General features: G+C 48.5%; 1 protein-coding gene across 4 annotated transcripts in view; it reads right to left on the reverse strand.

Annotated features, from left to right (window-relative positions):
- Positions 1 to 27,894, reverse strand: part of JAK1 (Janus kinase 1) — a 129,538-nt gene that overhangs the window by 72,768 nt on the left and 28,876 nt on the right. Inside the window, exon 1 of one of the 4 annotated variants that reach the window (XM_038753301.1) lies at positions 23,140 to 23,189. The exons of the other annotated variants lie outside the window; for them this stretch is intronic. The gene's annotated coding sequence lies outside the window, so the exon portion shown is untranslated. Of the gene's footprint in view, positions 1 to 23,139; positions 23,190 to 27,894 lie in introns of those variants that run through there. 4 annotated transcript variants of the gene reach the window in all.

The following is a 27,894-nucleotide window of genomic DNA, read 5'->3' on the forward strand; positions in this document are numbered from 1 at the left end:
CGGGCATGGGGGGAGGTGGCGTGTCCCTTCGGCCATTCCTGGCGGGTTTTTCCGAACCAAGATTTGCCCGCAATCCTGGTTCCCTTTTCTGAAACCGAATATGCGAGCGAGGGGACTTTTTGGTCCTCCCTCCCAGGCAGAGATGAGCAGCTCGGTGGTGCCTGGCTCTCGGGGCCACCCTTCCACTGACGCCTGCAGACCCGGGGCTCCCCGAAAAACACGGGCAACCTAAGGGGGCTGGGGTGGGTGGCAAGATGGGGGTTCGTGGGGTTCCTGGGAGGCAGGGAGGGGGTGGCTCTGTAAGCTTGGCGTGGGCAGGGAACGTGTCTATAGACTCCCCTACGCTGGACTCGCGCATGCGCTTAGCGCAGTGCTCTGCACACTAAGCGCACAGATACGACTGATTGGTAGCAAGGGCAAGTCCTTGAGGGCAGGGACCGTATCTTCTACCTCTGTCACACTCTCCCAAGTGCTCAGTGCAGTGCTCAGCACATGGCGGGTATTCGGTAAGCGCCACTGATGGAAAGCAGCTGGTTTTTCCCTTGACGGGGGTCTTGTCAGAGGCTGTGGCTCTCTGAACCAGGGGGTGGGGCAACCTACATCAGAGCTTTAGTCACAGGAATTTCGCCTGTTGGGCAGCCAGGTTAGAGGATTCTTGTTACCTGCAGACTCCTAGAGAAATGTCCTCCTCTTCCCCTCTCCGGCTTCCTGCTCATCTAGGCCAGTGTCATCCTCCCTTCCCCATTTCTCATCTTCTCCTTCCCACTCTTCTCCCACCTTTCCCCCCACAACTCCTGATTGCCTCTCCACACTCTCTCTTTTCCTCTCCTCCTCCCTCATTCTTTCACCTCCTCTTTGAACTTTCCCCATGTCGGGCCTTCCCCTCACATCCCTCACTTCCCTGGTTCCTCCTATCACCCAAAAGACACAGCTGCCCTGTTCTTTTTTTTTCTTAATGGTATTTAAGTGCTAGGCCCCAGGCACTGTCCTAAATGCTGGGGTAGATACAAGGTAATCAAGCCAGACACAGTCCTTGTCCCACATAGGGCTCATAGTTCCACATGAGGGAACTGAGGCCCAGGGAAGTACGGTGACTTGTCCGAGGTCACACAGCAGACAAGCGGCGAAGCCGGGATTTGAAAACATGACCTTCCGATTCCCAGGCCCAGACTCTACCCACTGCTCCATGCTGCTTCTTGCAGGCGGGTGAGTGGGCAGTGAGCGAGTGGGCAATGGGCAAGTGGGCTGGCAGGAGGGCGGCAGCGGCGGGCTGAGAAGCGAGAACCCAACGGCGACTAGAATGACCACAAGCGGAGCGGGCAGGTGGGGCCGGACCACCAAGGGCCTGCAGGGGTTGCCAGGGGAACCGCCTCTGTCTTTGCCACCCACGAATAATAATAATAATAATGATAATAATAATAATAATAATGGCATTTATTAAGCGTTTACTATGTGCAAAGCACTGCTCTAAGCGCTGGGGAGGTTACATGGTGAAGCAGCTCTTTCTGTGGAAAGAGCCCGGGCTTTGGAGTCAGAGGTCATGGGTTCAAATCCCGGCCCTGCCAATTGTCAGCTGGGTGACTTTGGGCAAGTCACTTCATTTCTCTGGGCCTCAGTTACCTCAACTGTAAAATGGGGATTAAGATTGTGAGCCCCACGTGGGACAACCTGATCACCTTGTATTCCCCCAGCGCTTAGAACAGTGCTTGGCACATAGTAAGCGCTTAACAAATACTATTATTATTATTATTATTATTATAATTATTATTAGGTTGTCCCCTGGGGGGCTCACAGTCTTCATCCCCAATTTCCAGATGAGGGAACTGAGGCACAGAGAAGTGAAGTGACTGGCCCAAAGTCACACAGCTGACAATTGGTGGAGCTGGGATTTGAACCCATGACCTCTGACTCCAAAGCCCAGGCTCTTTCCACTGAGCCTCTCTGCCCCTCCCTCTCTCTCTCTCTCCCACATACACCTCTCCCGCCTCGCCACACCTCGCCAGCTCTTTTTCAGGATTCCTGCCGGAACCCAGAAGGCACAGCTGGTGCCCTCGGGGAGACTGGTGCAAGCTCACTGTGGGCAGGGAAGGTGTCTGCTTATTGCCCTGTCCCAACAGCTTAGTACAGTGCTCTGCATCCAGTAAGCGCTCAGTAAACTCGACTGAACGCATGAATGAGGGCAGAACACGTCGGCAGGACCCAGGGCAGTTTGGGTGAGAGAGGAGGGAAAGTCGGGGATGCGGCATTTGACGGGAGCCAGCGCTACAGCGCAGGAGGAAGGCTGACAAACAGCCCGGGAGGCAGGATAGCCTGGTGGAAAGGACCCGGAAAGGGCCAACAGGAGAAGGAGGTTCTCATCCCGGCTCCGCAGTGGTCCGCTTGTGCAGGTCGCTTACTCTCCCTGGGCCTCGGTGGTTTCATCTGTAAAATGGGGGTGACTCCCCCTTCTCCCTCTCTCTTAGACTGGGAGTCCCTGGTGGGCCAGCCACTGTGTACGGATCAGATTAGTTTGTATTTATCCCGGGGTTTGGCGCCCATGCGTTACCGAATTGTACTTTCCAAGTGCTTAATACAGTGCTCTGCACACAGTAAGTGCTCAGTAAATACAAATGAATGAGTGAATAAAGTGGGCCCTTAAAAATACAGTGAGTATGAAGACGGAAAAGTTGCGGTGATGGGGCGGTTTCTTCCTATCCGCTCAAGTGCTCCCCTCCTCCCAACGACTCGGGAGGGGGGGTCCCACAAAGCCTCACCCTCTCTCTGCCTGCCCTGTCCCCCCAAGAACTCTGCCTGCACCCCTTCCCCCCTCCAACACACACACAGAACTAAGATGAGCTAAGAGGAAGGGGACACTGAGCCGAAGGGGAAGTGAGAATGTGGAAGCAGAACGATTTGCCACACACACACACCCCAAAAAATCATAATAACAATAGCACCTCTCCCCAGTGTCTCAGAATCAAATCAAGGCATCTCAGTGACTTTACCCAAAGTATAAGGGAGCCCAAATCACCTTCCAATAAAAGAATGAGCCAAAAGAGAAAACTGAGACTGGTTTCTAAGTGGACCGGGGGTCTGGGCTGGGAGAGCAGGTTTGGGGGGAAAAAATCGGGACCGTCAACTTAGGTCAGGATAATATTACCTTCAGAAGGGCAACTTTTGAATCTTACGGTGTTTTATTACTGTCATCAGAGCAAACATTCGTCTTGTCCCCATGGGAGCTCCGCTGGCGTTCACAATCTAATTGGGAGAGTGTGACTCCATCAATCCATGGTATTTATAATAATAATTATAATGGCATTTGTTAAGCGCTTACTATGTGCACAGCACTGTTCTAAGCGCTGGGGGGGATACAAGGTGTTCAGGTTGCCCCTCGTGGGGCTCACAATCAATCCCCATTTTACAAATGAGGTAACTGAGGCTCAGAGAAGTTAAGTGACTTGCCCAAGGTCACACAGCCGTCATGTGGTGGAGTCAGGATTCGAACCCATGACCTCCGACACCAAAGCCCGTGCTGTTTTCACTGAGCCACGCTGCTTCTCTATGTGCCGAGCACTGTGCTAAGCACCTGACAGAGCACGTTATAACAGAATCAGCAGACACGTTCCCTGCCTACAACTCTGGAGGAAAGGCTTATCTGCTTTTACAGATGAGGAAACTGAGGCCTAGAGAGGTTAAGTGACTCAACTACACTCTCACAGCACACACGGATGGCAGAGGTGGGACAAGATTCATTCATTCATTCATTCAATCATTTATTGAGTGCTTACTGTGTGCACAGCACTGTACTAAGCGCTTGGGAAGTACAAGTTGGCAACATATAGAGACGGTCCCTACTCAACAGTGGGCTCACAGTCTAGAAGATACCGGGTCTACAAGATACCAGGTCTACCTCCCGGGTTGCTGCTCTTTCCACTAGACAACACTGCCTCCCCAGTGAAAACCTACAGGCTGCAGGTTTGGGTAAAATAAAATAAAAAAACCCAAGGTTCGTGTCAATCGTTGGCACCCAGGCCTTGACACCCAATGACACACTTCCTTGATACCAACCACATAGGCATGCCCCTAAAGATAAACTTTCATATCAAATTTTTCAGCGCATAGAATGAGCCTTGTCCAGACCTTGATTTATTCTTCTTTTTGACTTCTCTATGGAAAACTATTGAAAGGGAAAGGGGAGTGGGGAAAAACCAGCCTTGAGTACCAGTTTTTCAACACAATGCAGTATCTGATCAACTTGAAGCATCTACTGTGTGCAGAGCACTGAACTCAACGCTTTTTAATATAATATTCACAATTCCTCTCCTCAAGGAGATTACAACCTAGGGTGTTGGGAGGCAGTTACTGAAAAAAATTACAAGCAGGAGGAAGAACGAAAGCCAGATGTGTACATGAGTAAGTGGTTTTTTTGTTTTGCTTTTTTGCGGGGAGGAGGGGGGTATTTTTTAAGTGCTTAATATGTGCCAGATACTGTACTAAGTGCTGCAGCAGATAGGCTAGAGAAGCAGCGTGGCTCAGTGGAAAGAGCACGGGCTCTGGAGTCAGTGGTCATGGGTTCAAATCCTGGCTCCGCCACTTGTCAGCTGTGTGACCTTGGGCAAGTCACTTCACTTCTCTGTGCCTCAGTTCCCTCATCTGTAAAATGGGGATGAAGACTGGGAGCCCCCCGTTGGACAACCTGATCACCTTGTAGCCTCCCCAGCGCTTAGAACAGTGCTTGGCACATAGTAAGCGCTCAACAAATGCCAACATTAGAGAAGCATTGTGGCTCAGTGGAAAGAGCACAGGCTTTGGAGTCAGAGGTCATGGGCTCGAATTCCGGCTCCGCCACATATCTGCTGCGTGACCTTGGGCAAGTCACTTAACTTCTCTGAGCCTCAGTTCCCTCATCTGTAAAATGGGGATGAAGACTGTGAGCCCCACATGGGACAACCTGATCACCTTGTATCCCCCCCAGCGCTTAGAACAGTGCTTTGCACATAGTAAGTGCTTAATAAATGCCATTATTGTTATTATTATTATACAGGCTAATCAATCAGTTTGGACACAGTCCATGTCCCACATGGGGCTCGCAGTTTTAATCCCCATTTTACAGATGAGGTCACTGAGGCCCGGAGAAGTGAAGTGACTTGCTGATTGTAGTTATTAATATAGTCTGAAAGAGAGAAACACCATGGATACAGGTGGTGAAGAGTACTTAAGTGGATTGAAATTGCTGAGGTCAAAGTTTGGGGGGGGGGGGCGGGGAATAAATTTGGGGAGATGAGACATGAGGGGCGATTTTCAGAAGGATTCTGATTCATATGCATATGTTTGTACATATTTATTACTCTATTTATTTTACTTGTACATATCTATTCTATTTATTTTATTTTGTTAGTATGTTTGGTTTTGTTCTCTGTCTCCCCTTTCTAGACTGTGAGCCCACTGTTGGGTGGGGACTGTCTCTATATGTTGCCAATTTGTACTTCCCAAGCGCTTAGTACAGTGCTCTGCACACAGTAAGCGCTCAATAAATATGATTGATGATCAAAGCGCTCCCTCTTTCCACCAATGCTCATTTCCTCCCCTCCTCCCTCCACCACCGATCTGCAGGGTTTGCAGATCAACTAATTTGATTAGGAAACACTCCTCTCCAGGGGATGGAGGTTATCGCTTAATCTGATCGGCAAACAATCGTCTTAATATAAACTGCCTCTCTGGGCTTTCCCGGAGCCAGCGGATAATGTAGTTAACCTCAGATTCCAGATCGTTTTGATCGAGGGAAGAAGGCTAAAAACTAAAGAAAAGAAGAAGAAATTTAGCCAATTTGATTTAAATGCCAAATCGGTTTAACAGCTGAGAAATGTGGACTAGAGGACAGAGCTGGGACTCGGGAGATCTGCCTCTGATCACCTTGTAACCTCTCCAGCGCTTAGAACAGTGCTTTGCACATAGTAAGCGCTTAATAAATGCCATCATTATTATTAGTATCACTGTGTGTCAGCCCGATCCAGATTACAGATTCCTCTGCGATCAAAATCATGTCGTATGGGTCGCTTGATGGAGCGCGTTTCTAAGAACGAGCAGACCCATGGATCCTGCTGATAATAATATAATAATAATGATGGCATTTATTAAGCGCTTACTATGTGCAAAGCACTGTTCTAAGCGCTGGGGAGGTTACAAGGTGATCAGGTTGTCCCACGGGGGGCTCACAGTCTTAATCCCCATTTTACAGATGAGGGAACTGAGGCCCAGAGAAGTGAAGTGACTTGCCCAAAGTCACACAGCTGACAAGTGGCGGAGCCGGGATTTGAACCCACGACCTCTGACTCCAAAGCCCGGGCTCTTTCCACCGAGCCACGCTGCTTCTCTATCATTCTGCAGATGATACTACAGAATACGTTTCTTGGTTTGAGTGTCCTGTGGGGGACAGTGACCGCATCTGATCTGAATATCTTGTAATAATAATAATAATAATGATAGCTTTTATTAAGCGCTTACTATGTGCAAAGCACTGTTCTAAGCGCTGGGGAGGTTACAAGGTGATCAGGTTGTCCCACGGGGGGCTCACAGTCTTAATCCCCATTTTACGGATGAGGTAACTGAGGCACAGAGAAGTGAAGTGACTTGCCCAGAGTCACACAGCTGACAATTGGCGGAGCCGGGATTTGAACCCACGACCCCTGACTCCAAAGCCGGGCTCTTTTCCACTGAGCCTCGCTGCTTCTCTATCCACTCCAGCGCTGAGTACAGCACTTGGCACACAGTAAGCATTTAATACATATCTATTCTATTTATTTTATTTTGTTAGTATGTTTTGTTTTGTTCTCTGTCTCCCCCTTTTAGACTGTGAGCCCACTGTTGGGTAGGGACTGTCTCTGTATGTTGCCAACTTGTACTTCCCAAGCGCTTAGTACAGTGCTGTGCACACAGTAAGCGCTCAATAAATACGATTGATGATAATAAAGATGGTGATTACTATAACATCATGGGGGATTAAGAAGCAGGCAGGACCGGTGGCCTCGTGGAAAGAACACGGGCCCGAGAGTCAGAGGGCGTGGGTTCGAATGCCTTCTCTGTTCCTTGCCTGCTGGGTGACCCTGGGCCAAGTCGCTTAACCTCTCTGTTCCTGTTGCCTCATCTGCAAAATGGGGACTCTAGATTCCTGTTTGCCCCCCTACTTAGACGGTGAGCCCCATGTGGCAAAGGGGCTGTGACTGAAATACCCTGTAGTCACACCATCGATTAGGACAGTGCTAGGCACACAGTAATCACTTACTAATCAATCAGACTAGTAATCAAGATTAATCAGACAAATCTTCTAGACTGTGAGCCCGCTGCTGGGTAGGGACCACCTCTATATGTTGCCCACTTGTACTTCCCAAGCGCTTAGTACAGTGCTCTGCACACAGTAAGCGCTCAATAAATACGATTATAATCAATGGTATTTGCTGAGCACTTACTATGTGCCAAGCACTGTTCTAAGCACTGGGGTAGATACATGTTAATCAGGTTGGACACAGTCCCTGTCCCACGTGGGGTTCACATACTTCATCTGAGGCTTGGGAGTGAGAGGACATGGGTTCTAATCCCGCCTCCGCCACTTGTCTGCTGTCTGACCTTGGGCAAACGATTAACGTCCCTGTGCCTCAGCTACCTCATCTGTAAAATGGGGATTAAGACTGTGAGCCCCATGTGGGACAACCTGATCACCCTGTAACCTCCCCAGCGCTTAGAACAGTGCTTCACACATAGTAAGTGCTTAATAAATGCCATTATTATTGTTATTATTATACTTCATCCGCAAATCGGGGATTAAGACTGAGCCCCGGGTGGGACAACCTATCTTGTATCTACCCCAGCGCTTAGAACATTCATTCATTCAATCGTCATCAATCGTATTTACTGAGCGCTTACTGTGTGCAGAGCACTGTACTAAGCGCTTGGGAAGTCCAAGTTGGCAACATATAGAGACAGTCCCTACCCAACAGTGGGCTCTCATATTTATTGAGCGCTTACTGTGTGCAGAGCACTGAACTAAGCGCTTGGGAAGTTCAAGTTGGCAACATCTAGAGACGGTCCCTACCCAACAGCGGGCTGACGGTCTAGAAGAACAGCGCTCGGCACCTAGTGAACGCTTAACACCGTAATTATGGTTATTGTGATTATTTTCCAGGTGCAGTAACTGGGGCCAGAGAAGTGGCTGGCCGAAGGCCCCACAGCGGCAGAGCCGAGATTAGAACCCAGATCCTTCTGACTTCTAGGCCGGCCCGTGTACAGGAGGAAGGGGCCCCTGAGGCCCGGCCCGCCCCCGCGGACATCCTGGCGTTCCCCAACAAGGGTCGGGGCAGCCCGGGCAGGAACTGGGGCATCAGATGTGCCTTCCCACTTTAGGTGAGCAACTGCAGCTCGATCCTAGAGAGCATCTGGGGGTTTCCCCCTCTACGAGGAGGGATGATGGAGCCTTTGCGTGACTGGTTCCCTCCACCTCTGCTGGTGTGCTGTGTGTTTTAATCATCATCATCATCAGTCGTATTTATTGAGCGCTTACTATGTGCACAGCACTGTACTAAGCGCTTGGGAAGTACAAACTGGCAACATATAGAGACAGTCCCTACCCAACAGTGGGCTCACGGTCTAAAAGGGGAAGACAGAGAACAAAACCAAACATACTAACAAAATAAAATAAATAGAATAGATATGTACAAGTAAAATAAATAAATAGAGTAAGAAATATGTACATATATACATATATACATAACCATTGTTGACAGTTACCAGTATTTTCTTCTGGCTAGGCTAAATCCCTCATATTAAAATTTAAGCCCACTGCTGTTGAAGTATTCAGTGAAATCTTGTACCGAAGCTGAGAGAGGCTGTGTTTTTCCTCACACTAACCCACGTTCTCTTCTCTCGGCTTGTAGTTCAATCAGTCGTATTTATTGAGCGCTTACTGTGTGTGCAGAGCACTGTACTAAGCGCTTGGGAAGGACAAGTTGGCAACATATAGAGACAGTCCCTACCCAACAGTGGGCTCACAGTCTGAAAGGGGAAGACAGAGAACAAAACCAAACATACTGACAAAGTAAAATAAATAGAATAGATATGTACAAGTGAAATAAATAAATAAATAAACAACCTGTAGGCACTGTAGTTCTCTACGTCACTCGTCTCTCTCTGCTTTTCTTCTCCTCTCTCCTTTAATCAGACTGTGGTTTCTAGACGGTGAGCCCGCCGTTGGGTAGGGACTGTCTCTATGTGTTGCCAATTTGTACTTCCCAAGCGCTTAGTACAGTGCTCTGCACATAGTAAGCGCTCAATAAATACGATTGATTGATTTTGCAGATGAGGTAACAGGCTCAGTGAAGCGACTTGCCCAAGGTCACGCAGCAGACATGTGGCGGAGCTGGGATTAGAACCCATGACCTCTGACTCCAAAGCCCGGGCTCTTCCACTGTTAATATAACAACCGACAGACACATTCCTGCCCACAACGAGCTGACAGTCTAGAGGGGCCTCGGTTTTCTCAAAATCCGTTCTCCCTCCTACTCAGACTGTGAACTCCACGTGAGGCAAAGACGATTACCTCGTGTCTGCTCTGGCGCTTAGAGTGGTGCCTCACACATAGTAAGCGCATAAATACCACAGTTATTAGTACAATTTGCTTCTGTCCAACCCAGCATTCAGTACAGTGCCTGGCAGGTAGTGAGCGCTTAACAAATGCCATCATTCTTATTAACAAATAGCCCAATTAATAGTACAGTTTGCTGGTCTCCACCCCAGCACTTAGTGTAGTGCCTGGCACTTAGTAAGCGCTTAACAAATATCATAATTATTTATTAACAAACACCACAATTCCTTCCTCTCCTCCTTCTCCACACCCCCCGCCTTACCTCCTTTCCCTCCCCACAGCACCTGTACATATGTATATATGTTTGTACATATTTATTACTCTATTTATTTTACTTGTGCATATTCTATTTTGTTAATATGTTTTGTTTTGTTGTCTCTCTCCCCCTTCTAGACTGTGAGCCCGCTGTCGGGTAGGGACCGTCTCTATATGTTGCCAACTTGGACTTCCCAAGCGCTTAGTACAGTGCTCTGCACACAGTAAGCGCTCAATAAATACAACTGAATGAATGTTTCTCTGTGTGTGTGTGTGCGTGTGTGTGTGTGTGTGGTGTTTTTATGTATGTGAGTGGAGGCGGTGGCCTCAAGAATCTCCCGAGGGGCCCTAAGTTGGGAGAGACCCCCACCCCCAGGAGGGTATGCGGCCGCCCCTCAGCACTCACACATGGCCTGGTGGCAAGATCCCGGGCTTGGGAGTCAGGGGTTCTAATCAATCAATCAATGAATCATATTTATTGAGCGCTTACTGTGTGCAGAGCACTGCATTAAGCGCTTGGGAAGTACAAGTTGGCAACATAATCAATCAATCAATCAATCGTATTTATTGAGCGCTTACTGTGTGCAGAGCACTGCACTAAGCGCTTGGGAAGTACAAGTTGGCAACATATCAATCAATCAATCAATCGTATTTATTGAGCGCTTACTGTGTGCAGAGCACTGTACTAAGCGCTTGGGAAGTACAAGTTGGCAGCATATAGAGACGGTCCCTACCCAACAGTGGGCTCACAGTCTAAACTCCCGGCTCTGCCACTTGTCTGCTTGGGCACATATATGCATATACGTCTGTACATATTTATTACTCTATTTGTTTATTTATTTTACTTGTACATATCTATTCTATTTATTTTATTTTTGTTAGTATGTTTGGTTTTGTTCTCTGTCTCCCCCTTTTAGACTGTGAGCCCACTGTTGGGTAGGGACTGTCTCTATATGTTGCCAACTTGGACTTCCCAAGCGCTTAGTACAGTGCTCTGCACACAGTAAGCGCTCAATAAATACGATTGATTGATTGATCACTTCATTGGGCCTCAATGACCTCATCTGTAAAATGATGATGATGGCATTTATTAAGCGCTTACTGTGTGCAAAGCACTGTTCTAAGCGCTGGGGGGGATACAAGGTGATTAGCTTGTCCCACATGGGGCTCACAGACAATCCCCATTTTACAGATGAGGTAACTGAGGCATCGAGAAGTTAAGTGACTTGCCCAAGTCACACAGCTGACAATTGGACAAGCCGGGATTTGAACCCATGACCTCTGACTCCAAAGCCCAGGCTCTTTCCACTGAGCCACGGGGACTGAGACTGTGAGCCCCAAGTGGGACAGGGACTGTGTCCCAACTGATTACCTTGTATCTACCCCAGCGCTTAGAACAGTGTTTGGCACGTAGTAAATGCTTAATAAACACCATAATAATTATCATTAGCTTTCTTTCACTTCTCTACATATTTTTTAATGGCATTTGTTCAGCGCTTACTATGTGCAAAGCACTGTTCTAAGTGCTGGGGAGGTTACAAGGTGATCAGGTTGTCCCACGGGGGGCTCACAGTCTTTTATTTTATTTTATTTCTACATTTGTCTCTACATTCCGGTATTTGTTCATCCTGTTTCATCCTGCTGTGTTAAACCTTTTTCTTCCTCCAGCTTCCGCTATCTATAAATACTTTTTGTCTGTCTTCCCCCTCACACCCCCATGTGATGAAATCTTAATAATGAATAATAATAATAATGATGGCATTTGTTAACCGCTATGTGCCAAGCACTGTTCTAAGCACTGGGGGGGATACAAGGTAATCAGGTTGTCATTCATTCATTCATTCATTCAACCGTATTTATTGAGCGCTTACTGTGTGCAGAGCACCGTACTAAGCGCTTGGGAAGTACAAGTCAGCGACATATAGAAACGGTCCCTACCCAACAACGGGCTCACAGTCTAGATGGGGCTCACAGTCTTGATCCCCATTTTACAGATGAGGTCACTGAGGCACAGAGAAGTGAAGTGATTTGCCCAAAGTCACACAGCAGACAAGTGGTGGAGCTGGCATTAGAACTCATGACCTCTTGAGTCCCAAACCCAGGCCTTGCCGTTGTACTTCCCAAGCGCTTAGTACAGTGCTCTGCACACAGTAAGTGCTCAATAAATACGACTGATTGATTGATTGGGCCACGCTGCTTCTGTAAGTACATGAGTTACTGGAGGGCCAGAGCCAGGCGTTTATTTAATAGGTGCACAATAAATACCAGTGGCGGACTAATTATTGTGCCTTGCGAGTGAAAGTGAATACCACCGGAAACTGATAATTATCTACTTAAGCAGTAACAACTGGAGATGAGACCTTGTTAAAAATAAGTAGGGCAGGCGACAGAACTCCATAATCAGGGAAAACCAAAGTCCCAAAGAACTGGCGGGACACTATGGGAAGGGTGAGTAGGGAAAGACAGGGTTCTTCACCATCCACTTCCAACCCAATTTGCTTGGAGCCACCCCAGCGCTTAGCACAGTGCCTGGTACATAGTAAGTGCTTAACAAACGCCATAATTATTATTATTATCCGCTTTTCACACCCTCACTTTCCTGAATAACCTTTGCCCCCACAGGAGCCAAGGGAGACGGCATGTGGTCTAGTGGAAAGAGCCTGGGACCGAGGAGACCCAGGTTCTAATCCTGACTCTGCCCCAGATCTACCGTGTGCCCTGGGGCAAGTCGCTTCATCATCATCATCATCATCAATCGTATTTATTGAGCACTTACTATGTGCAGAGCACTGTACTAAGCGCTTGGGAAGTACAAATTGGCAACATATAGAGACGGTCCCTACCCAACAGTGGGCTCACAGTCTAAAAGGGGGAGACAGAGAACAAAACCAAACATACTAACAAAATAAAATAAATAGAATAGATATGCACAAATAAAATAAATAAATAAATAAATAAATAAATAAATAAATAAATAAATAAATAGAGTAATAAATATGTACAAACATATATACATATATACAGGTGCTGTGGGGAAGGGAAGGAGGTAAGATGGGGGGGATGGAGAGGGGGACGAGGGGGACCTTTCTGGGCCTCAGTTTTCCCACCTGTAAAATGTGGAAAAACCTACCTGTTCGTCTACTGGGAGCACTGTGAGAGGTAGAGGACCTTGTGTTTTGTAGTGTTTAACAGCAATTCCCGATCCATAAATGTCATTACCACTGCTGTTGTAATAATAATAATTATGGCATTTTTTTAAGGGCTTACTATGTTCCAAGCACTGTACTAAGCGCTGGAGTGGATACAAGTAAATTGGGTTGGATGCAGTCCCTGCCCCACGTGGGGCTGCGTCTCAATCCCCATTTTACAGAGGAGGGAAGTGAGGCACAGAGAAGTCAAGTGAGGGCCCAAGGTCGCCCAGCAGACAAGTGGTGGAGTCGGAATTTGAACCCATGACCTCCCGAGTCCCAGGCCTGTGCTCTATCCACTATGCCATACTGCTTCTTATGAAAATGTAGGCAGCAACATCTGTGTTCACTCACTGCCAGGGAGGAGTGAAAGCAAAATCAGGTTTTAACTTGAATCCACAAATTATCTAGCCACTATCTAACACTCTGATTCAGATTTGGGTTGGGTGCTCCAGAACTCTCTAAAATTCGAGGAGAAATAATATCTTAGTATAACATTACCATATATTATGAATTATACGATGATGATAATAATAATGATGATGATAATAATCTGAGATTTGTTTTGCTTCTTGCATTTTTAAATGCTCCTACTGTCTTTAATTTATTGCTGTCTTTCATGTGCCTGTCCTGTCCCCTGGATTAGGTGAGGCAGGGATTATGGATGAGCTTTTTATCTAGAATTCATCCTAGTGCTCAGCACACAAGAGCTTAATAAACACCCTAACTAGCAATTAGGTCAGTCAATCATATTTAATGAGCACGTACTGTGTGCAAAACATTGTACTAAGCGCTTGGGAGAGTACAGCAGAACAATGTGACACATTCCCTGCCCAAAAGTGGCTTGAGAAGCAGCATGGCCTAGTGGGCAGAGGACGGGACTGGGAACCAGAAGGCCCTGGGTTCTAATCCTGGCTCTGCCACTTGTCCGCTTTGTGACCTTTTGCAAGTCACTTCACTTAGAGAAGCAGCGGGGCTCAGTGGAAAGAGCACGGGCTTTGGAGTCAGAGGTCATGGGTTCAAATCCCGGATCTGCCACATGTCTGCTGTGTGACACTGGGCAAGTCACTTCACTTCTCTAAGCCTCAGTTCCCTCATCTGTAAAATGGGGATGAAGACTGTGAGCCTCATGTGGGACACCCTCATCACCTTGCATCCCCCCAGCGCTTAGAACAGCGCTTTGCACATAGTAAGCGCTTAACAAATGCCATCATTATTATTATTATTATTCTCTAGGCCTCAGTTCCCTCATCTGTGAAATGGGGATTAAGACTGTGAGCCCCACCTGGTCCAACCTGATAACTTCACATCTACACCAGTGCTTAGACTAGTACTTGGCACATAAGAAGTGCTTTAACAAATATCATCATCATCACAATGAGCTTACAGTCTAGAGGATGTCAGTTACTCAATCCTATTTATTGAGCACTTACTGTGTGCAGAGCACTGTACTAAGCACTTGGGAGAGTACAATACAACTATAAACAGACACATTCCCTGCCTGTTTGCTGGCTACAAACAAAAATAAAGAAGATATCAAGCACTAACTAGGTGCCAAGCACTGGGCTGGGCACTGGAGTCAAGCAAGATAATCAGATCTGCCACAGCCCCCAGGTTCCACCAGCTATTTCCAGCCATCCTCTGCACTTAGTATTATTACTTTTAAATGTTTATTCAATTGCCCATTCGATTGTTTATTTTGATCACACTATTTGTAATTTGTCTACTGTCTGCCTGTCTCGTCCGTTACAGTGTAAATTCCTTGTAGGCAGAGAAAAAAATCACTTCTTTGTTTTGTGCTTCCCAAGCATTTAGTACAGTGCACGGCACCCAGGGGGTCCTCAATAAATACTACTACTACTATTATTACTACATCCCTACTATTGCTATTACTATGTTGTAACTAATATTAGCATCGTTATTAGTTAGAAGCAATGGGGTCTAGGGGACAGTGAATGGGATTTGGGGTTGGAAGAACCAGGATCTAATGTCTACCTGTCTCCATGTTTTGTTTTGTTGTCTGTCTCCCCCTTCTATTCATTCATTCAATCGTATTTATTGAGCGCTTACTGTGTGCAGAGCACTGTACTAAGCGCTTGGGAAGTACAAGTTGGCAAGTTCTAGACTTTGAGCCCATTGTTGGGGAGGGACCATCTCTATATGTTGCCGACTTGTACTTCCCAAGCGCTTAGTACCGTGCTCTGCACACAGTAAGCACTCAATAAATACAATTGAATGAATGAATGAATCCAATCCCAGCTCTGCTACCGCACATAGTAAGCGCTTAACAAATGCCATCATTATTATTATTATTATTATTCATTCATTCACTCATTAGTGGGAATGAAGCTTCTTGGGCCCAGAGAGGAGGAGGAGCCAAGACTGTCAGCTCGTTGTGGGCAGGGAATGTGTCTGTTTATGGTTATACTGGACTCTCCCAAGCACTTAGTACAGTGCTTTGCACACAGTAAGCGCTCAATAAATACGATTGAATGAATGAATGAATCTAATCCCAGCTCTGCTACCGCACATAGTAAGCGCTTAACAAACGCCATTATTATTATTATTTATTATTCACTCATTCACTCACTAGTGGGAATGAAGCTTCTTGGGCCCAGAGAGGAGGAGGAGCCAAGACTGTCAGCTCGTTGTGGGCAGGGAATGTGTCTGTTTACAGTTATACTGGACTCTCCCAAGCGCTTAGTACAATGCTTTGCACACAGTAAGAGCTCAATATGATTGATTGAATGAATGAATGAATCTAATCCCAGCTCCACTACCGCACATAGTAAGCGCTTAACAAATGCCATTATTATTATTATTATTATTATTATTCATTCATTCACTCATTAGTGGGAATGGAGCTTTTTGGGCCCAGAGAGGAGGAGGAGCCAAGACTGTCAGCTCGTTGTGGGCAGGGAATGTGTCTGTTTATGGTTATACTGGACTCTCCCAAGCGCTTAGTACAGTGCTTTGCACACAGTAAGCGCTCAATAAATACGACTGAATGAATGAATGAATCTAATCCCAGCTCTGCTACCACACATAGTAAGTGCTTAACAAATGCCATTATCATTATTATTATTATCATTATTATTATTATTATTGTTCATTCATTCACTCATTAGTGGGAATGAAGCTTTTTGGGCCCAGAGAGGAGGAGGAGCCAAGACTGTCAGCTCGCTGTGGGCAGGGAATGTGTCTGTTTATGGTTATACTGGACTCTCCCAAGCGCTTAGTACAGTGCTTTGCACACAGTAAGCGCTCAATAAATATGACTGACTGAATGAATGAATCTAATCCCAGCTCTGCTACCGCACATAGTAAGTGCTTAACAAATGCCATTATCATTATTATTATTATTGTTCATTCATTCACTCATTAGTGGGAATGAAGCTTCTTGGGCCCAGAAAGGAGGAGGAGCCAAGACTGTCAGCTCGTTGTGGGCAGGGAATGTGTCTGTTTATGGTTATACTGGACTCTCCCAAGCGCTTAGTACAGTGCTTTGCACACAGTAAGCACTCAATAAATACGGTTGGAGAACAGCTAAGAGTAACCACAGTCCCAAGCAAAGCATGCCCCTCCACCACCACCCCACACCCAAAAAAAATAAATCGCCCTGGGGCAGACCAACTCAGGGCTCCACATTCCATGGAGCAGGCCTTATCGGCTTCCTCATCAGCTCTCTCCCACTTCCCCAAGGAGGGAAAGCTTTCTCTTATCTCCACAGAGAACAGAAGTGAGGGAAATGAGCTTCACCAGGCCGCAGGAGATTTGAGACAAAAGGGGAAAAAAAAACCTTCCCTGGAGGATGGAGCCTTGGGCGGACCGTGCTAGGTGAGCGGATTATGGGATTCCAGTTCTGGAGTCCTCTTTCCTCTCCCTCCAGCCCACTTCCTCAGCTCTAGGCTGGGCCCTGCTGGTCTCCTCCACTGGCTGTCCAGAAAAAAAAATTAAAATAGCATTTGTTAAGCGCTTACTATGTGCAAGGCACTGTTCTAAGCGCTTCAGTATGTTTGGTTTTGTTCTCTGTCTCCCCCTTTTAGACTGTGAGCCCAATGTTGGGTAGGGACTGTCTCTATATGTTGCCAATTTGTACTTCCCAAGCGCTTAGTACAGTGCTCTGCACATAGTAAGCACTCAATAAATATGATTGATTGATTGATTGGGGGGGATATAAGATGATCAGGTTGTCCTGCGTGGGGCTCACAGTCATCATCCCCATTTTACAGATGAGGGAACTGAGGCTCCGAGAAGTTAAGTGACTTGCCCAAGGTCATACAGCAGGCACGTTGGTGGAGTCGGGATTCGAACCCATGACCTCTGACTCCAAAGCCGGGCTCTTTCCACTGAGCCATGCTGGGCAGCCATTACGCGGCCATCCGGCTGCTACCCGAGACAGGACCCTGGGCTGTGTAATTATGGTAGTAATATTAATGATGGTGTTTGTTAAGCGCTTACTATGTGCCTAGCACTGTTCTAGGCACCGGGGTAGGTACAAGTTAATAAAGTTGGACAAAATCCCTGTCCCACATGAGGCTCATTTTGCAAATGAGGTAACTGAGGCCCAGAGAAGTGAAGTGGCTTGCCCAAAGAAGACACGTGGCAGAGCTGGGATTGGAACCCACGTCCTCCGATTCCCAAACTGGGCTCTTGCTCCCAGCCAAAAGCGTGCGTTCAGGTTATCCTGCCTCACTGGCTGTTTGCCCGGATCACTGGGAATGACCTTTCCTGGGGGCCGGCTACGAGCCAGGCACCGCCCGGGCCTCTCTGGGGACCATACAGTAGAAATAAAAAGCACAGCCCTTGCCCTCAAGGAGCTTACAGTCTAATGGGGCCAGGTGGCCAGATTTTCAAGAGGTAAAGGACAGCAGAACTGCAAAGTGTAAACACCAAGGCACGTAACCGAGCGGATAAACAGACAGCAGACATTGAGCTGGAGAAGTAGCGGATTTCTTCACAGCCAAATAGGTAGCGTCACTTCAATTTGTAGCCTGCATTTAATTTTTCCAAAGTGCTTTTCCATTACCTATATTGATTTATTCTCACAATGCCTCCGCTTGCGATAGACAGATAGATATTACCCCCCCCCTTTACAGCTTCATTCATTCATTCAATCGTATTTATTGAGTGTTTACTGTGTGCAGAGCACTGATGAGGAAGTAGGCGCACAGAGAGGCTTACCGACCTGCCTGAAGTCACTCAGCCAAGCCCAGTGGCAGAGCTGGGGCTAGAACTCAGGTCCCCTTGATTCCCAGACCGGAGCTCTTTCCATTAGCCGAGGCCTCCAGCGGCCTCACTTTCCGCCAACTGGCAAGTAATCCTTGAAGCAGCGTGGCTCAGAGGAAAGAGCCCGGGCTTGGGAGTCAGAGGTCGTGGGTTCTAATCCCAGCTTTGCTACTTGCCAGCTGTGTGACCTCGGGCAAGTCACTTAACTTCTCTGTGCCTCAGTTCCTTCATCTGGAAAATGGGGATTAAGACTGAGCCCCACGTGGGACAACCTGATTACCTTGTATCCCCGCCAGAGCTTAGAACAGTGCTTGGCACAGAGTAAACGCTTAACAAATGCCATTATTATTACTATTAATCCGGAAGAACACAGCAGTGTTGGAAGCCCACAGTCTAGAGGGGGAGGCGGATATTCAAGTCAGTTACAGATATACCGAAGTGCTATGGTGCTGAAGGTGGCGTACGTACCAAGTGCTGAAAAGGTAATAATAATAATAATGATGGTATTTGTGAGGCGCTTACTATGTGCCAAGCACTGGAGTACATACAAGATTATCAGGTTGTCCCACATGGGGCTCACAGTCTTAATCCCCATTTTACAGATGCGATAACTGAGGCACAGAGAAGTTAAGTGACTCGCCCAAAGTCACACAGCTGACCAGTGGCGGGGCCGGGATTAGAGCCCATGACCTGTATATATGTATATATGTTTGTACATATTTATTACTCTATTTATGTATTTATTTTACTTGTACATATTTATTCTATTTATTTTATCCTGTTAATATGTTTTGTTTTGTTGTCTGTCTCCCCCTTCTAGACTGTGAGCCCGCTGTTGGGTAGGCACCGTCTCTATATCAGTCAATCAATCGTATTTATTGAGCACTTACTATGTGCAGAGCACTGTACTAAGCGCTTGGGAAGTACAAATTACTTCCCAAGGGGGCTCTCTATATGTTGCCAACTTGTATTTCCCAAGCACTTAGTACAGTGCTCTGCACACAGTAAGCGCTCAATAAATATGATTGAATGAATGAATGACCTCTGACTTCCAAGCCTGGGCTCTTTCCACTAAGCCACGCTGCTTCTCTAAAGTACTGATCCATGTGTGCAGGCGATGCAGAAAGAATCAATCACATTTATTGAGCACTTACTGTACAGGTATTAAGCACTTGAGGGAGTACAATATAAAGGAAGAGGGAAAGATAGCGGAAATGAGGGCTTAAATCAGGGAAGGCCTCTTGGAGATGTGATTTTAATAAGGCTTTGAAGGGGGGGAGAGTGATGATCTACTGAGTAGGAAGCGGGGAGGGGGTTCCGGGCCAGAGGCAGGATGTGGGCGAGGAAAAGGTGACGAGATAGATGAGATCGAGGTGCAGTGAGTAGGCTGGTGTGAAGCGTGAAGAGAACGTGCTGGATTGAATAGAGAAGCAGCGTGGCTCAGTGGGAAGAGCTTGGGCTTTGGGGTCAGAGGTCATGGGTTCAAATTCCGGCTCCGCCAACTGTCAGCTGTGTGGCTTTGGGCTAGTCACTTCACTTCTCTGGGCCTCAGTTACCTCATCTGGAAAATGGGGATGAAAACTGTGAGCCCCCCCCCGTGGGACAACCTGATCACCTTGTAACCTCCCCAGTGCTTAGAACAGTGCTTTGCACATAGTAAGCGCTTAACAAATACCATCATCATTATTATTATAGGAAATCAGCGAGGTAAGGTAGGAAGGGGCAACGGGACTGAGCGCTTTAAAGCTAATGGTAAGGAGTTTCTGTTTGATGTGTAGGTGGACGTCATCCCCCGGGCCTGGAATGCCCTCCCTCTGCCCATCCGCCAAGCTAGCTCTCTTCCTCCCTTCAAGGCCCTCCTGAGAGCTCACCTCCTCCAGGAGGCCTTCCCAGACTGAGCCCCTTCCTTCCTCTCCCTCTCTCCATCCCCCCCATCTTACCTCCTTCCCTTCCTCACAGCATCTGTATATATGTATATATGTTTGTACATATTTATTACTCTATTTATTCATTTATCTTACTTGTACATATCTATTCTATTTTATTTTGTTAGTATGTTTGGTTTTGTTCTCTGTCTCCCCCTTCTAGACTGTGAGCCCGCTGTTGGGTAGGGACTGTCTCTGTGTTGCCGACTTGTACTTCCCAAGCGTTTAGTACAGTGCTCTGCACACAGTAAGCGCTCAATAAATATGATTGATTGACTGATTGAATAGGCAAGCACTGGAGATTCTTAAGGGTTGGGGAGATGTGGACGAAATGATTTTAGGGGGGGAAAAAATGATCCAGGCAGCAGGGTGAAGTCTGGACTACAGTAGGGAGAGACAAAGTGGTGAGATAATAATTACTATTATTACTATTAACAATAATAAATGTGGTATTTGCTCAGCCCTTACTGTATTCCATGCACTGTACTAAGCTCTGGGGAAGATGCAAGATAACCAGATCCCACAGGGGGTTCACAATCTAAGTAGGAGGGAGAACAGGTATTAACTCCCCATTATTTTGCAGTTCGCTCATCTGTAAAATGGGGATTGAGACCGTGAGCCCCATGTGGGACAACCTGGCTGCCTTGTATCTCCCCCAGCGCTTAGAACAGTGCTTGGCACATAGTAAGCGCTTAACAAATACCACCATTATTATTATTATGAGGGCCCAGAGAAGTGAAGTGACTTGCCCACGGTCACACAGCAGACAGGGAGCGGACTCGAGATTGGAAACCTCCCAGGCCTGCGCTGCTTCCCTGAATCAGCAAGGAGGTTTATTCGGCAGTCAAGTTGAAACCACCCGCCCTGCTGCAGACCCCCTTCCTGGAGCTCTGGATCAGGCCCCCCAGGCAACGGTAAGGCTTATATGCGGGTGCCACAGCTTACGATGCAAATACTGTACAGGAATTCTCTCAACAAGCAAATTCGACTGGATTCACAGTCTGTATCCCTACGACGACTGCCAAATATCTCTCCCTGATAACCAAGATAATCACAATAATCATTATAATAAATGATGGTATTTGTTCAGCACTTACCATGTGCCAGGCACTGTACTAAGGGGGAAGGTTCATACTAAGCTCCCTCTTAAAAAGGGGGCCACTACAGTCTAAAAGTCTGGGTCCCGGGCGTGGCACCCCAAACCCCGGCCTCCCCATCACTGTGGACACCACCACTATCGCCCCGCCCCACAGGTCGTTACCGTCCACTCACCCCTCTCGTTCAACCCGCGTGTTCAATCTCTCACGGGCTCCTCGCGGTTCCACTTTCATAACGTCTCTAGAATCCGCCCTTTCCTCTCCGTCCAAACAAGCTACCGCGCCTGATCCATTCATTCACTTGTATATATTGAGCGCTTACTGTGTGCAGAGCACTGTACTAAGCGCTTGGGAAGTACAAGTTGGCAACATATAGAGACGGTCCCTACCCAACAAGGGGCTCACAGTCTAGAAGGGGGATCCAGGCACTTAACTCACAGGCCTGGGAGTCATGGGTTCTAAACCCGGCTCCGCCACTTGTCTGCTGTGGCGCCTTGGGCAAGTCACTTCACTTCTCTGTGCCTCAGTTACCTCAGCTGTGAGCCCCACGTGGGACAGGGACTGTGCCCAAGCCCATTTGCTGGTACCCACCCCGGCGCTCAGTAGAGTGACTGGCACATACTAAGCGCTTAAATACCACAATTATTGCGCCTTAACTACTGCATCTGCCTGCTTGCTGACCTCCCAGCCTCCAGCCTCTCCCCTCTCCAGTCCACACTTCACTCTGCTGCCTGGATCACTTTTCTGAAAAAACTATTCAGTCCACTTCTCCCCACTCCTCAAAAACCTCTCGTGGTCGCCCAACCGCCTCTGCAGCAAACAGCCACGCCGTACCACCGTCTTTACGGCCTTCAATCAGCAATCTCCTTCCTGCCTTACTTTGCTGAAATCCTTCTACCCCCCAACCCACCCACTTTGCTCCTCTAATGCCACCCTGGTTGCTGTACCTCGATCGCATCCATCTCACCACCAACCCCCCGCCCACGTCCTCTCTCTAGCCTGGAACTCCCTCCCCCTTCCTATCTGACAGACTGCATCTCTCCCCATCTTCAAAGACCTCTTAAAATCACATCTCCCCCACGAAGCCTTCTGGGACTAAGCCCTCACTTCCCCTTCTGCATCGCCTACGCACTTGGCTCTGTGCCCCTTTAAGCATCTGATTCTCACCCCCCACCCTCAGTCACATTCTTTGATCCTAACATTTCCCCCATCTGTAAGTGATCCATCAGCCAATCAATCCCATTTACTGAGCACTTACCGGGTGCAGAACACTGAACTAAGTGCTTGGGAGAGTACAATATAGCAGAGTTCTTCGAAGCCTTCCCTGCCCACGACGAGCTTACAGTCATTTCAACGTCTGTCTCTCCGTCCAGTCTATAAGCTCCTTGTACGCATACACATCTCTCCCTCTGTTGTGTTCGGCACACGGTGAGCGCTCAATAAATACCACTGAGTGATTGGGAGGGACGGGGAAACGCAATCCTCATTGGTCACCAACCTGCGCTCCCTCCTCTGCTGTCACGCAGCCTGGCCCCGGAGTGGGGGGAGGTCCGGGGAGGGCCAGGGTTCGGGGATCCGCCCCCCCAGCCCCCAACAGAGGCTGAGGCTCTGGCCCAGCAGGTCTGCCTTTTCTCCCTCCAAATCCGGGCCGCGGAGGTGATCGTTGCAGCAGGTCTGGGAGGTGACCGGCGTGGCCCCTGGGGAACGGGCAGCTCGCCCAAATGCCAAGCACAAACTGGCTGTCTGTCATCGGGGAGCACAGGCCCGCCGCCCGGACCCTCCCTCCCACACTACCGGCAGCTCGGAGAGAGAACCCAGGCGCCCTGACTCACCAGAACCCGGCGCCCGTCCTTGTAAACAAGCTCCCTCAGGATCACGAAGGCGCACGGGTTCCCCGACAAATTGCTTCCCGGGAGTGGGCTAGGGGTGCGGGGGTGGAATGGAAAGGGAGCCAGGCAGCTCAGCTCATCCCAGCCCTCTCGAATGCATCCCAACTGGCCCTGCCTCCTTCTCCCGGGAGGCCGCAGGGAAGGGTCCGCAGGGGCGGGTCTGGGGTCTGGCCAGCCGACAGGGCGAAGGGGGGGGTGGTCTGACAGACCTGCGGGGGGGCGGACAGGGGCGGAGCCAGGAAGAGGAGAGGAGCCAAGGGGACAGAGTGGGGGGCTGGGGAGTGCGGGAGGGGGCGGGGGGGACGCGGGGAGTGGAGTAGAGTGCAGCGTTTATCGGGGCGTGGAGCGGTCATTCCCGGCCCTGCTGCCCCAGTCCCTCCATCCATCCATCTGTCCATCCCTCCCTTCTCCATTTGCGCCCCCGTTAATACCTTGAATCTTTGTGAAGCGCTCCTTATGTGGCAGGCAGCTGGGTAGATTACAAGCTAATCAGGCTGGACAGGGCCTGGGAGGGTCCAGTACCCATGGGGTGAAGACAGCCAGCCCTGCATGCCCTGCCTCGCCTCCCCTCCTTGGGGGGGTGGGGGGGGGGGTGAAGGGCCAGGGGTCGCCGCCCCTCAGGGTGAGGCGGGTCATCGGGCCGGGCCCTGGACGCCCACATCTTCTGGACAGCCCGCTTTCACTCACCCTCCAGCCCGCCCCGGGCACGGCTGGTCTCTGGCGACCCCCATCCACCCACCCCTGGGGGGCGGGGGCGGCGTGTCCACAGGGGCGGCTAAGGGAGAGGGGTTCAGCCCCTTCCCTCCTCATTAATGACTGTGGCACTCATTCAGGACTTACTTCAGGCCTTTCAATCAGTCAGTCGCATTTACGGAGAGCTTACCATGTGCAGAGCATTATACAGAGCATTTGGGAGAGTATGATACAACAGAATTAGGAGCCGTGTTCCCTGCCCAAAAAGAGCCTGGCATGGTACTAAACGTCCAAGGATGCATGAGATTGTCGGGTGGAATGTGGTGACGCTCACGGAAAGGGAAAGAGTGAACAGGTCTTAATACCCATTTTACAGATGAGGAAATTGAGGCACAGAAGTGAAATGACATGTCCAAGATCACAGAGCAGGCGTGCGGCAGAGCCTAGGCTCTCTGGCTCCCAGAACCATCGTCTCTCTCCACCAGGTTCAACTGATGCTGCTATAGCCACACACATACACACACCCCCATACCCCTTACCTCCCCGCCCCGCCCCAACCCCCGCTGCTTCTCACTCACACCCCTCCCATCACTGGGCTTCCAGCTTCAGCTGGGCTCTGGAGGTCTCTGCTTCTTTATCTGCACTTAAACAGAGCTGCTGCTGATAATAATAATAATAATAATAGCAAGGGAATTTGCTAAGCACTTACTATGTGCCAGGCACTGTACTAAGCACTGGGGTGGACACAAGCAAATCGGGTTGCACACGGTCCCTATCCGTCATGGGTCTCCCACTCAATCTCCATTTTACAGATGGAGTGCAGATAAGTGCAGAGCACCATATTAAGAGCTTGGAAGCATATAATGCAGCAGAATCCATTGAATGAACGATTGAATTGGTCCTCTGCAAACCCCACCCAAAAAAAAAATTCAGAAAAATATGGTGTTCTAGCTCTGGCTCCCTTCATCCAGTCAGTGTAGCCCCTATACTGGCCCAGGAATGGGGGGCTAGTTCATTTTTGAACTGTCTTCCTCCTACCCTGCCCCTGTTCCATCCTTCCCTACCCCAGCTCCTGCCAATATTGATCTCAAGACTGACCAGGCAGCACGGCTAGTGGGCGGCTCCCAAATATCCTTCTCTCCGCGAAGAAGTCACTTCGCCCCAATCCACGCACCCCGGCTGCTTGCGGATGTTTCCTCCAAGCACCTGGAAGGAGGTAGGCTGCAAGCGAGGAGTCAGCGGGCCACGGAGAAATTAAAGTATTACTCCAAAGTGCTTGTAAAACAAATCAACATCCCATGCCGCTCGTTGTGGGCAGGGAATGTGTCTGTTATACTGTTATGTTGTACTCTCCCAACCACTCAGTAAAGTGCTCTGCACACAGTAAGCGCTCAATAAATACGACTGGTAGATTCGGTAGCTTGTGTCTACCCCAGCACCTCCAACGGTGCTGGCCACATAGTAAGCGCTTCACCACAACCACCATCATCACGGTAACAATAATAATGGCATTTGTTAGGCGCTTACTATGTGCCAAGCCCTGTTCTAAGTGCTGGGGTAGATACAAGGTGATCAGGTTGGACACCGTCCGTGTCCCACATGGGGCTCACGTTCTTAATCTCCATTTTACAGATGAGGTAACTGAGGCCCAGGGAAGCGAAGTGACCTTTTTTTAATGGCATTTATTAAGTGCTTACTATGTGCAAAGCACTGTTCTAAGCACTGGGGAGGTTACAAGGTGATCAGGTTGTCCCACGGGGGGCTCACAGAGAAGTAGCGTGGCTCAGTGGAAAGAGCACGGGCTTGGGAGTCAGAGGTCATGGGTTCTAATCCCGGCTCCGCCACTTAGCCGCTGTGTGACTTTGGGTAAGTCATTTAACTCAAGCGCCTAGTACAGTGCTCTGCACACAGTAAGCGCTCAATAAATACGATTGATGATGATTTAACTTCTCTGTGCCTCAGTTACCTCATCCATTTAGTGTGAGCCCCATGTGGGACAACCTGGTTACCTTGTATCTACCCCAGCACTTACAACAGTGCTTGGCACATAGTAAGTGCTTGACAAACACCAAAATTATTATTATTAATCCCCATTACAGATGAGGGAACTGAGGCCCAGAGAAGCGAAGTGACTTGCCCAAAGTCACACAGCTGACAATTGTCAGAGCTGGGATTTGAACCCATGACCTCTGACTCCAAAGCCCGGGCTCTTTCCACTGAGCCACGCTGCTTCTCCAAGGTCACTCGGCAGACAAGTAGCGGAGCTGGGAATAGAATCCAAGACGTTCGACACCTAGGCCCATGTTCTATCCGCTACATCACGCATCATCAGAGCCTTTCCAAAATCCCACCTCCTCTAGGAAGCCTGCCCCGAATACCATATTCCCTGAACTTACCAACTTAGCACTTCTGCACCAATGTGTGTGCTACCCCTGTGTGCTCCGAACAGCCCACAGCACTTCCTAATATATTGACTAGCATATCCCGCTATCTTGGCACAAACTCCTACACACATATCCCCTTTTCCCTTCCTCCTCCTACCTGTAAATGATTGCAAATGTCTGTTTCCCCCTCTAGACTGTAAGCTCTCTCAGAGCAGGGATCGCATCTACTAGAGAAGCAGCATGGCTCAGTGGAAAGAGCCTGGGCTTTGGAGTCAGAGGTCATGGGTTCAAATCCCAGCTCTGCCACTTGTCAGCTGTGTGACTTCGGGCAAATCACTTAACTTCTCCGGGCCTCAGTTACCTCATCTGTAAAATGGGGATAAAGGCTGTGAGCCCCACGTGGGACAACCGATCACCTTGTAACCTGCCCAGCACTTAGAACACTGCTTTGCACATAGTATGCGCTTAATAAATGCCACCCTTATTATTATTTTATTATTACTAAGTACTGTCCTCTCACAGGCTTAAATATGAGAAGCAGCGTGGCTCAGTGGAAAGAGCCCAGGCTTTGGAGTCAGAGGTCAGGGGTTCAAATCCCGCCTCCACCAATTGTCAGCTGTGTGACTTTGGACAAATCACTTAACTTCTCTGGGCCTCAGTGACCTCATCTGTAAAATGGGGATTAAGACTGTGAGCCCCCCGTGGGACAACCTGATCACCCTGCAACCTCCCCAGTGCTTAGCACAGTGCTTTGCACAAAGTAAGCGCTTAATAAATGCCATCATCATCCTCATCATTAAATATAATGCTCTACCCAGAGTAAGCACTTAATCAATACCGACTGATTGAAGCTAGGCTCTTGCTTTGAGCACTGTGGAGGAGACTAGGGAAGCAAAGATTTGGAATTCAGGACTCATGAATGGTATTCACTGATAGCTCTGCTCTCTGTGCAAAGCATTTTATTGAGCATTTGCAAAAGTCCAATAAAGTGCAATGTAAGTGGAAGAGTCCAGAATGTGGCAGGAGAGATGGGTTGTTTCCCCACAAGAGCTTAAGGCATTTAAAACAACTTCCCTCTTTTCCTCTGCTCTACAAGCAGGAGAAATTTGATTTTTATGGTATTTGTTTAGTGTTTACTGTGTGGCAGGCACTGTACTAAGCGCTAAGGTAAATATGAGCCAATCAGGCTGAACATGGTCCACGTCCCACGTGGGGTTCAGTCTTGATCCCCATTTTACACATGACGTAACAGGCACAGAGAAGTGAAGTGACTTCCCCAAGGTCACACAGCAGATAAGCGGTGGAGCCGGGATTAGAATCCAGGTCTTTTGATTCTCAGGCCCTGCTCTTCCCAGTAGGTTGTGCCTTCCCCTTCTTGGGACACCCTCCACTCTGTCAGAGCATGGATTTCCTCTTTGCCCATTCTGGGAGAAGCCAGTTTTCCCATGAACCTCAGGCTTCCAGCCTGTGAAAAACAGCAATGACACAACTCGCCCTCTCTTTCTAGCCCTTTAAATCCAACAGTTTTGAGCAGCCACAGTGACTAATACTGTACAAGTTATGGGTTGAACGTGGATGAGAATCCATAATCACATTGAATCATCTTAGTACTGCTTAATTT

This window comes from Tachyglossus aculeatus, chromosome 10 (assembly GCF_015852505.1).
Source record: "Tachyglossus aculeatus isolate mTacAcu1 chromosome 10, mTacAcu1.pri, whole genome shotgun sequence".
NCBI classification, from domain to species: domain Eukaryota; kingdom Metazoa; phylum Chordata; class Mammalia; order Monotremata; family Tachyglossidae; genus Tachyglossus; species Tachyglossus aculeatus.